Raw genomic sequence first — 7,061 nt, forward strand, 5'->3', positions numbered from 1 at the left:
AGCCTCCCATTCCCAGAGCACTCCCTGGGCATTTACATAAAACCCTCTGCCCCTGCCAATTCCTCACCGACCCTTCCACCAGCTGGAAAAACCAGTCCCACCAGACTAGGGGAGGCAGACTGACCCATTCTAGTTGCCCAGAAAGATGGACCCTCACCCAAAATGGCAACCTGCAGCAAGAAGGACGCAGGTGAGACACACAGGAGCAGGTTCAAAACTCTGGCCTTCAGAGTCCAGGAGCAGACAACACTCCGGATCATTCTGCCTCCCAACCTCCCCTCCCCTCCTCCTCTGCCTCTCGCCTTCATGAACTCGTTTTCATTTAGCTGACAAGGGAGGGTGGGGGCAGGGAAGAATAATACCACATCCATCATCCATTCTGGGAGCTCAACATCCTTTTCAGGCTGGAAGCTCATCTAGTGGAAGTTTCCAAGAGTCTCATCCAGTTCATTCCTGCTGCAAAGGAGGAAAAAAAAAGATACTTACCATCACTCTCATGCCCAATAAAAAGGGGAGCTGAGTTGTGAAGAGAAAGGATTTAATGCTGGATTCCCCCTGGGCTGGGCCTTCACTCAGTATGCCAAGAGTCGGGGGTTTGAAGGTTGTGGGGAGGCGCAGATGGGAGGGGGTGGCTGCATAGGGGAGAACGTGGCTGTCCCCAGGGGATAGGGGTTCCTGACAGGACATGCCAGACATCCAGCAGAGAGGAGCATCAGGTGAGTAGCTCCACCCCCACCCCAGCCCCCCAGGCTGGCATTCCTCACTCATGAAGCACAGTCATAAATCACAGCTCCCACCCAGACCCACACTAGGACCCCTCCAAGGCCCCAGGCAAAACTGCCCCCCAACCCGGCATTGGGATAGGCTGGCCCCAGAATGGTAGGACTCCTCCAGTGGCTTACCCACAATGCAGTGGGTTCCAAAGGAGCAGCCCCAACCCCACCTGCAAGGAGGACCCTCTGCTACTCCTTTCTCCTGGACCCTGGTTAGGTACCCACAGTCCAGCCCTGCCTGGGGAAGAGGTGGGTGTGCTTCCTAGAGGACTCATGCCTGGTCCACTGTGCTCAGCTTCCCTTCATACCTCTCCACTCCCCTCTCAGTCCTGCTCAGAGAGGGCTAGATGTGGACTGAGATCACACAGCAGCTCCAGGAGATGAAGACTGGGCTGGCCCTGCCTCCTTGGGGAGGAGATGGACAAATACTGGCCCGAGGGTTAAGGGGTCAGCCCTGGTAGAACTCAGGGCAGGCTTCCTCCAGGTGCTTAGAAACCATCGTCCTCAGCTGGTGGGAGGGCAGACGGAAGGCAGGCGGCACCTGTTGGCCTAATCACCATCATTAGCCGAGCAATAAAGTAGCACGGACTGGGCCAGCCTTTGATGGAAGGGCCTGTCAACCCAGGTCAGGTTTGTGCAGGCGGCCTGGCAGCCCAGCCCCTCCTGGACACACACACTCCAGACTGCAGGTGGATAGGGCACTGTGGGGATGAGGGTCTATCCTCTCCCTGCCTGGGCACCCACACCCCTTCCCCCGTGGCTTCCAGGAAAGTAGAAAGGGACTTCGGGTGTCTCCTATCAGCTGAATTTGTGCAGTGCTGGGACTCAAGAACTTCTAAGGTAGTGAGCTTCCCATTGCTAGAGAAAATCAGTGAGACGAAACAACTTGAGGACAGTCTGCCCGATGCAGCTGTGTCCCCAGTTCCTAGCACAGGGCTGGGCACAGTGACTGTTGTATGAATGAATGAATATATCAGAAGCATGGTGGGAAGGGGTATAGCTCAGTGGTAGAAAGCAGTGCTTAGCATGCACAAGGTCCTGGATTCAATCCCCAGTACCTCCATTAAAACAAATAAATACAAAGCTACTTATACCACCACCACACACACACACACACACTCTCTTTCACAAAAAGAAGCAAAAGGGGGCTTTTTGCTCCTGGAGGGAAGTTAGACACTCTGCCCTCAAAGCCCCTTTCCAGACTGCTGTGTGAGGTGTTGTGTGACCTTGAGCCAATGTCACCTTTAGGCTCATCTGATAGGCTCAGGTTTGTAAGCCAATGCCTAGTTTTCTGAGGATCTCCCTGTTTCCCTCCCTCCACCTTCCTGCCGGCCAGCCCCAGCCCCAGAGGCCACTGTAGCAGCCAGAGGGCCCAGGGAAGAGCTATCAAGCCAAGCTATCAAGCCAGCAAAACCTGGCAGGTGGAAAGGGGCCCTTGTTAGGCAGACAGAGAAGGTGGCAGCAGGGAGGTTGGTCCCCATCTCCTTGGTCCCCAAGTTCACCTTGACTTGAGCCTTAGGTCAAGGGAATCTCCAAGGCTTAGGGTCCTCAACCCCTAAGTAGGCCCCTTGGGAGCTCAGGCCGTGACTCCCCTATCTCCCCAAAGCCTCAGAGGTGTGGCTGCTTCCTGAAATGGGAGGGGTGAGCTGTGCAGGAGGGTGGCGGTGCATCCAGGGGTGCAGGGTGAGGGGTAGCACTGGGATGGGTGAGGTTCTGGTGGGTGCCAGCCTGGAGAGGGTGCTCCCTGCAGCCTCCACCCAGTCTGGGCCCTGTTAGTCATGATCAGCAGGGCCATGAGGTTTTACTAGGGGCAGGGAGTCTCAGGGACTCAAAAGGGTGAGCCTCAACCTCAGGGAGAAGAGTAGGGAGAGGAGGGACATAGGTGCAGATGGAGTAACCTGATTGGAAAGATCGGGACAGGGATTCACAAGAGCTGCTCTTAAGGGTGGAGAGACCCACAGACATGTATACACTAAGCCACAAGTTCCTGGGTCACACACATACAACCCACAGACACCTGTGTGCATAGCTACACACTCATAGGCACTGACAGCACTTTGGACACCCAGAGTCACTCACAGACACACACACGTACAGAGTCACAGACACTTGTACACACAATTCACTCAGACATAATCACAGATGCCCATGCACACAGTGTCAGACCTAAGTGATCCCAGAAATACACAGAACCTCACACACACTGAGACAGATTCTGGTGTGGACATGCCCAGCATTACATTACAGTGCCAGACTTAATGCACACCCATGATGGCACATGTGAGCGTGAGAACAGAAATGTAAACACTTGCCCAGTCGTACACAGGTACCTGCGTACTTCCACACACACTGATGGCAGTGACCACACACACACACACAGGCATGGCTCCTCCCACCTCCACAACAGTGCCTCCTGCAGTAGAAGGGATTAAGATGAGACAGGAGAAGCCTGCCCTCCCCATCCGCAGGACTCTAGCTACATCCCTCACCCCTGGTCCCCCCTCCACCCCAACCAAGCTCTCAGCTTGGAAACTCCCTGGATTTCCCAGAGGGTCAGCCAGCCAGAACCAGCTCAGACCTCCCAACCCAGTGGCCGTCTGTAGTCACACACCCTCCAGGGCTCTGGCCAATGCTCCTGTGATCATCCACAGCTAAGGAGCTGCCTGCTCTTCCCCAGGAAGCCCATCCTAACTCCAGACTTCTCCAGCCTTTCTTTGGCATGGGGATCCTCGGACCTCAGGGCCTCATGATAGCTATGCTTGGTCCCTGCTTCTCTGCAGATGTTCTTAAGGGTCTTCCACGCCAGTGGAGTGAGACTTGGAAGGTCTGGGAAGTGGCGGGCTCAGTCTTGGGAACTCACTTTGGGAAGACAAGTTCAGCTCACATGAGCACAAGTGGACAGAAGATGGCCAGTCCTGATGCAGGGTGCAGGAAGGGGGCCCCACTTCCATCACACTGGGACTCCCAAGAGTGGGAACATACCCTTCCTTCTCCCTGGGGTCACCAGAGTGCAGCATGGCAGACATTGGCCAGAGGGATTTCCATCCCCAGACAGGGCTGCCACTGGCTCAAAGCAGCCCAGCCCTGGGCAGAGCTCAGCAACAGTCTCCAGAGAGACAGAGTTTTCCCTAGCCCCAGTCTGTTTAAACCCCCAGCCACAGCCCATCCAGGCCAGAGCCCAGCTCAGTTATATCTGCTGGTCCTGAAATTAGGGTGCTGGTGTGCGTGGGACCAAACCTCCTGATGGAAGCAGCTTCCAAGGGGAGCAGAGCCAACACTGTAGCAGCCAGAATTGAGGGTAGACACCAGGACAGACTTTCTGGATCTAGGAGAGAACTCCGAGGGGCTGGTGTGTTGAAAGGAGAGGATGGATCTGTTTAGAGGCAGCTAATGAGGAGAATGACCTCACAAATCCCCTCTCAGTCCAAGTTCTCTGAAATTCCCAAGGCTCCTGCTTTAACTCCCAGACTGCATGCAGTGAGGAAGTAGTGCTTCCCAAAGAAAAGAGGGAGCCAGAGCCCACACCCATTCCTGGGGCAGAGGTGGATCCTGTCTCAGAAGGGAAGGAAGTTCATCTCACCCTGCAGAGTCTCACTGTAGAAAGATGAAAGCCACAGTCTCTCCTGCCATCCCATCAGAGCCTCCCTGGGATCCTTGGCCCCTTAAATTCATTTTCCTCTCCTTGATTTTTTTTTCACATTTATTTTTACTATTTTATTTTTTTCAAATATTTTTAATTGATTTATAATCATTTTACAATGTTGTGTGAAATTTCAGTGTAGAGCACAATTTTTCAGTTACACATGAACATATATATATTCATTGTCACATTTTTTCCTCTCCTTGATTTTTAATGAAGTTGAAAATCTCGTTTATCGGCCATTTGTATTTTATCTGTGAATTGCTGATTTGTGTCCTTTGTCCATTTTTCTGTGAGATTGTCTTTCTTCTTATTTATTTAGAGGAGCTCTTTATATATTACCGTTTTTAACCCTTTGTCTGTTATATATGTTGCAACACTTTCTTCCAGGCTGTTTTGTATCTTTCAGCTTTGTTTATGGTATATTTTGTTCTAATGAAATATTTAATTTTTATTTAAGTAACATCTTCCTTTTATGGCTTCTGGATTCGATGTCATTTTTGTTTTTATAATAAAACCTTCTCCATTCCATAATTATAAAAATGTTTCCTATATTTTTCTGTTTATTTGTATGGTTTTCATTTTACATTAGATCTTTAAACCATCTGGATTTTTTAATGTACAGCATGAAGTAGGACTTAACTTTCTTTCAAATGGAAAATGTATTATCCCAAGTCCATTAATGAATTTTTACACTTTACTACTGCTTTAAAACATGTTATTATGATATACCTAATTCTCACAAACACCCAAGTTTATTCTAGACTCTATTATCTTCCCTTAATTTATTTGTTAATTTCACCCAAATCACACGGTTTTAATTGCAGAAGCCTTACTGACCACTTTGAAATCTGGCAAAGCAAGTTCCCCCTATTAGCCTTCTTTTTCAAAAACTTCTTAGCTATTGTCATATATTTACTCTTCCCCAAACTTTAGAATCAACTTGTCAAGTTCGGGGGATGGGGAATTAGACATCTGATTTGAATTACATTCAGTTCATAGGTTATTTAGGGTGGAATAGACATCTTTACAATATTATATTGAGTTTTCCAGCTCAGGACCACGATATGCCTTTACAGTTATTCAGGGTTTATCTTATGTCTGTCAATAAATTCCTATTGTTTTCTTCATGCACATTTTTTGTATTTTTTTTATTATTTATTCCTGTATGTTTTATAATATTGCTATTGTGAATTGGATCTTTTGTCTCCTTATATTTTCCAACTGGTTGTTTTAGTAGTATGGAAATGATACTGATTTTTCTATACTTAACATAAATTCCACTACCTTACAAAATTCTCTCATTGGTTCTAACAGTTTTTAGTTGATTTCCTAAGTAAACAATCACATCATTTGTAATTCTTAAAGATTTTGCACTTTGCTTCTCATATTTATGTCCCTTATTTTTTTTTTCTTATCTTATTGCACTGATTAGGGCCTTCAAAATAGTGTTGATTTGATAGCAATGATAGCAGCCTCCAGTTTACAACTTTCATGGTTCTCTTTGCCCAGAGTATCAGTAAAGAAATATCTCTGAGTCTAGAATAATAATTAGCCCTGTATACATCAGATAGAAGCAATCAGCAAACACACTAGAAGGTCCTGACAGCTGCCCTTTCACTGTGAAACTCCACTGATTGTCAGGTTAAGGGAGCAAGGCTTTGATTGCTAATGTGAGTCCCAGAGAAAGGTGGATTGAGGCAGGGCCCCTGTTCTAGCCCCAGAACACAATTCTTCTACCCAAGTGAGCTAGCCAGCTCATCCTCATTCCCCACCCAGCACCACTGGGCTTGATAAATAGAAAGGGGGCACAAGTCTATTGAGCATCTACTACATGCCAGGGATTGTGTTGGGAACTTGATACATTATAATCTTGTTTAATCCACAACTACTCTGTGGATGAATAATACTATTCCTTTGTTAACAGAGGAGGAAACTGAGGCTCAGAGTGGTAAGTATGGAAGATGACACAGTTAACCTCAAGCACAGAGGACACCGTTGTTATCTGCCTCAGCACGATCTTTTGAAATGGACATTCCCTGCCTAGACCAAGAAGTCTCCAAATGTTTTAGTCTACACCACACTGGTACCAGATGACCATTATGATCCCCCAGCCAAGGCTGACATTACCTCCCTCTTGAAATGAAGTAGAGTAAGTAGAGAGGAGATGGCCTGTCCACACCCTCAGGCTGGAAACCAAATCCCAGGCTGTGCTGGGCAGCAGCTGTACCACTAGGTCCTTGGAGCCTCTAGTTCCAAGAAGAGATACACGTGGCCTCAGAGACCAGGACAAGGTGGGAGGGGAAAGAGGGAAAAAGTGGTCATGGACAGAAGATAGGGGTGGGGCAAAAAAGAAGAAAAGGAACAGTGAGTAGGAGATGGGGACAGGGTCTGGGCAGGGAGCCAGGGACAGGCCCCAGGCCTGAGTCCAGGTGAGAACAGTGGGGGCCAATTTCCAGGGTTCACCAGGTACTCCATCCCCAATGTGGACTCTGAGAGGCCAGACCAAACCAGGACCAAATGTGGCCAGGACCAAGCCACAACCACATAAATTTCTGTTTCCATCATCCAGACCATAAAGAGTGGCCACGGAATCACGACACAGAACCAGAGGGCCCCCAGCTCCACCTGCACAGACAAACAGATAC

This window comes from Vicugna pacos, chromosome 16, assembly GCF_048564905.1.
Source record: "Vicugna pacos chromosome 16, VicPac4, whole genome shotgun sequence".
NCBI classification, from domain to species: Eukaryota; Metazoa; Chordata; class Mammalia; order Artiodactyla; family Camelidae; genus Vicugna; species Vicugna pacos.